Source organism: Parus major, chromosome 2 (genome assembly GCF_001522545.3).
Source record: "Parus major isolate Abel chromosome 2, Parus_major1.1, whole genome shotgun sequence".
Taxonomy (NCBI): Eukaryota; Metazoa; Chordata; class Aves; order Passeriformes; family Paridae; genus Parus; species Parus major.
Window position 1 is genome coordinate 28,235,580 of NC_031769.1, and position 5,172 is coordinate 28,240,751.

General features: G+C 35.1%; 1 long non-coding RNA gene across 1 annotated transcript; it reads right to left on the reverse strand.

The window, feature by feature from the left end:
* Window positions 1-2,025: 2,025 nt before the first annotated feature.
* Window positions 2,026-3,785, reverse strand: LOC107199756. The gene is made up of 3 exons (XR_004500118.1): window positions 3,679-3,785; window positions 3,405-3,551; window positions 2,026-2,556 (listed from the first exon to the last, which is right to left on the reverse strand). It is a non-coding gene; the product is annotated as an uncharacterized LOC107199756 (long non-coding RNA).
* Window positions 3,786-5,172: the final 1,387 nt, after the last annotated feature.

Sequence of the window (5,172 nt, forward strand, 5' to 3'; positions counted from 1 at the left end):
AAAAAACCCACAAACATCTAATAATTTACAGTCATTAAACCGGGAAAAATACTCATTGCTTTTCCCTATAGTTCATCTTCTCTTCTTTTGTCATCATACTCTGCTTGTTTTCCTTTTAGCCAATTTCCTGGGATACATAAGAGAAAAGGAGTTGCCAATAATGGAATAACAGTCACAAATCCCTATCAAACAAGAGCCAAACCTGAACCACACTTAAAATTAAACATTTCTCCAGGCCTTCACAAAGTAAGTGAAGTTTCAGTTAGCAGCAGGTAATCAAGTATCTTGTAAAACAAGGAGTAAAACAGATTCAATCTTTAATCCCCTTTGAGAAATCCCTGCAGAAAATAATGACCTCTATATTTAAGACTTCACTTTTAAAGCATTTTATATAATTCCAGTAGAATTTCAATTCACTTAGAATTCTAATGTATTATTAAAAATCTTGGTGACCCCTAACAGAGTCTCAGTTTCTAAAATTAACTAACTTCTAGTGTGTTTCAGAAGAATTCATCTCATTTCATTAGTGTTGCATCAAAATCTGCCTTCCACCCTAACAGTCACAACACAGGCTACTAAGCACTACTAAAGACACTTCCTCGGAGGAGGAGACTTTCAGAAAAAAGTCAATAATCAACATTATATATTCCTAGCTACATATGTACCCAATGTTGAAGATCACTGATAGCTTAGGAATATTCTGTAGGTCTCACACTGAGGAACTATCCTTAAATTTCACAAGTAGTATTGCTAAGTTGAAGCTATATATATGAAGATATATAAAGAAGCCACACAATACAAAATATTAGCTGCCCTAACAGTAGTTAATGTTACATTATCTCTGCTGTCTAATATTTTGGAGTGCCAAAGTCTTGAAAATATTTGAAATAAGTTAAATTTAACATCTTCACCCTGCCCAGCAAGCCACTGAATTTTATGAGCGTTTTCAGCATGTATTCTCAGCATGAAATTCCTTTTAAAAAGCGGGCAGACATATGTACCAATTTAAACTAACAGAAGGATACACTTCCCTGTTTCACAAGAAAGTTCAGCTGCTGGCAAACGAGGTGACAAGGATAAGGTCTTCATTTGAATAAGATAGTGTCTTTCCCTCAGGCTGGAAACCTGTAACAATCAGCAGCACCTTCACAGTAAGTTTGTGTTGAATTCCAATTGCACTCTGCAGTTACAGAAAGAATTATGAGACAGGCTATTAATTTATCTAAAGGAGATAAAGACAAGTCTGAGCCTCAGACAGATAATATTCAGTAATATTCCCTCTCTGCTGGACATTGTGTTATTGATTCTTGGGGGCATGAGAATAGTAGTGTCAAGTCAGGAGAAAATTACTAGAATGCTATTTTTGCACTAGAGAATTGTGCCTTTTGACAACCCTAAGTAGTTTAAGTAGGCAAAATACCCAGATAGAACATTTTTCTGCTTGTGATAACTGTATTTGCGCAACACAAGCTATACTCCTCACACATGCTCTCTGTATGTATATTCCTTCATTTTTCATGTTTATCTCATTCTATTGAAGCCATATCTAGAAGTTCCTTCAATCCAAAGCTACATTATATTTTTTCCCTTTTTTTTTTTTTTCCCCTGTGCCATCTGGGCTAAAATACTTATTACTTATGTACATTTGTGTCCTCAGGCTGTTGTAGCCACCTCAGTAAAGACATCGCTTAGCACATGACAGTACATTTTCCCTCTGTAGCCTCTCACCAGTAGAGGAGCTACACTACAGACCAAATATAACATGGAAACCTTGACCAGGGAGTGGCTGTGGAGGGATACTTGTAGCATTTCAGTGTTACTTCAATTACTATCATAAATATTTATTTGAACCTTTTGCCAAGGCCTTGAGTGCACCAACAAGGCTTCAACTGCCCCCATTTCACCTGAGACCTCCACCCACTTGGACTCAGTTCACACCAATTCCCTGACTAGAGAAAACAAAAAAAACCAACAAAACCAAACCAACCAACCAAAAAAAGCTAACGAAGAAACCCCAAACCACAGTGGAAAATCGTGACTGATCAGTTACACATGCACCATTTACCAGGAGGTACTAGTTAAGAAAAAGAAAAGCAAATTCTTCTGTGACAAATGTACTCAAGAATAATTGTATTCAAATCAATATTCCAGAAGGTTGAATTTTAGGAAGACAAGAAAACAACTTTTGACAGCTTTTATCTCAAATGTGTTTGAACTGACCTCTAGAGTATCATTCAAATCATATTAAATTTGCAGCATACAACTATAAAGAGACCAGTCTGTGACACAGCGTTTGCAACCTCAGGAAAAAAGAAATAAACATATTCGATAAAGAAAAGGTATAAGAAAGGTGCCAAAGATAGAAAAAAGGCAGATACAAACAGGACAATAAGCAATTTTCACAGCCTATGCCTATTTTTCTGCTAGTACATAACTTAATTACTTCAGAAGTACTGTTACAGTGGAAAAGAAAAGCTCCTTTGAAGCTCTCCTCAAGCCTTCTTTTAGTCCTCCTGTAGCCATCCTCTCTTCAAAGGGGTTTTCCCCAGGGGTTTGCTACACAATGCAAACACTTTGGTGAGTTTATTCTACCTGATGGAGTTTTTACAAATAACTGCAAATAAGAGTCTAGTAAGATTCTGAAGCACTCCTAAGCCTCTAACTACGACCTCAAGTGTTCAAGTCCTTTAAATTCTGGCCCAGGAACAGAGACTCTTAAACTTGAGCTGGACTAAATTACCTAAAGTGATATTTAGCTTACCAAATGACTAGATGGTCCATTACCCACAGATTCTACTGTCCTCATTTTCTAACCTCAAAATTTGTCTCAATTTTTCATTACCTCTATGAATTCTAGCTATAAAATGAGAACTAATTTCACCTATTAGAAACCTAACCCAAAAGCAATGTTCTACAGGTTATACTATATATACATATATAAGTCTTTAAACTTCAGCTGTCTTTAAAGACAACTTTGAAACTAACTTAGGACATCAGTAAAATATGAGTTAATAAGTGCTCAAGATATACTATATATATTGAAATATTTATTAAAAAATACAACTAGGAATTTCGTTTCAACTATTTTTAGTGCAATATTACTTTAATTATGAATTTAATTAAAATTATTTTACAGATTTTTATATACTGAAATTTAAATTAAATGTGTTATACTTTTTTCTTTTTCTCTATGTTTTAGAAGAAGAAAAAAAGACTTAACCTCCCACCCCAAAAAAATAAAATTTTAAAACTGCCAATTTAGACACTAATTGTGAGTTGTGAGAAAGCTCTTCAAACTCTGGTATGCAGGCAGAAAAAGAGTCAGTACCCACAACACTTTTGCACTGCTCAGTTCATGTCAGTGGGTCTTTTTATTTATCATAGTTAAACTGCAGCAACAGTACCTGATCTTTGCAAAAGATGCACCATATATCTTCTTGAGATTTGCAGCTGCTGGTCACATCCAAAACCATCAGATAGGTATAAATCCATGATCCCACCAGTAGGAGACTCTGTACCCTGGTTTGAGGAATATCTGGGAATATCACTACCTGAAGGAGACACAGTGGGCCCTAGGTCACCTCTGGCATACTGCTTTGAATAACTCTTCTGTCCCAGTGTCCTGGGGTGAGGCAGGAAGTTACAGATAACTCTTGGTTATACAGAAATCTAGGATACCTTAACTTCTGACTTCCTTGTCACTGCTTGCCTTCAGAAGAAATCTGAATCAGTCCATACACCTCCTCTCTCTGAAAAGACCATAATCTAAATTAGATATTAGCAACCACTCTTTCCTCTTCCCTATGACCTTCCTAAGCCAACTGCCCACCCCACAGAAATACCTTCCATGGCTCCTCCACAAATGCTCCTCAGCTGGTACCAGAAAATCTCCTTTTACAGCAGCTACTTCCTGGACTCATCATCCCAGCAGGAGATCATTAAGCTCTTCATTAATCCTGCTATCCTGTCCTTCTGAAAGAAAGAGTCCAATGGCTTAGGAACACAATATACAGCTTTTTGCAGATCCTGAGGTATCAAACTTAATTTCTCATGGCTTTGTGTGAAAAACACTTTTAAAGTTAATTTAAGCTTTCATCAGAGTGATTTAATATTTCATCTCATGAATAAACACTTTGTGAGAACACAAAATAATAATTTAAATTATTGGGGGATTAGACTTTGTTTCCATTTTCTTAGAGGATGTACAGCCAGATGACCTATGAAACGTAAACCTATGTAAGATTTTGTGCCCTTAACTGCTGTTAAAAGGATTTACATATTTCTATGTAATTAAAGAAAACATTTATGCCATGGAAAAAATTGCAGAATTTTTCAAAAACATGTTTAAAAAGTATTTACAAGTATATGACATGAAAATATGTGAATTGTTTAGTATAATTCCAAACAAATAGTATTTCCTTGATATGAATGACACATAGATGTACCTTACATCAATAGCAGTTTGTCACCTAGAAATTCAATTTCACATCCTTGAAACCTTTACTTTTAATTTTACAATTGCTGCCATACATTCAATAAAGTTTTGATGATAGATTATTCAATTAAAATTTGTAAAGGTACAAATACATTAATAATCAGGGCACTGAGCTGGGGTTTTCTGTGGTTGTGAATTGCTTTACTATGGCCTACTTTTTTTATTTCTTTTCATATAATCACCTCAGAAAAATGAACTGATACACTGCTAACCTTTTGTCACTTCTGAAATAACATTCTGCAAGCAAGCACTAATCTTTGTGATCCATCTTTCTTCAGCATTCCTCTTCACATTTCATGTCTTTTTTCTTCCTCTGAAGTAGTCTAAGCAGACATGAAATCATGAAACATACAAAGGCAATAGTCACTCATAAACATTAATCAGCTAATTAATTCCAGATAGTTCATGATTATTCATCAACAAATCATGAACTGAAGTGAAATGAACTATTCAAAATTAGTTTATGTCTTCAGAATCTTGCATTAATTATTACAGGGTTGATTCCTTTTGAGTCACTCCAGTTAGCCTCCCTCATGATTAACAAGGATAGCATGCAGTTACACAGATCAGAGTTCCAGAGAGCAAGATAAAGAAAGAATAATTTAAAGTTGCTTATTTTATCCTTAATCACTTCTATACCATTATTTATAAGCAGAAAATTTGCCTGAATGAGAATG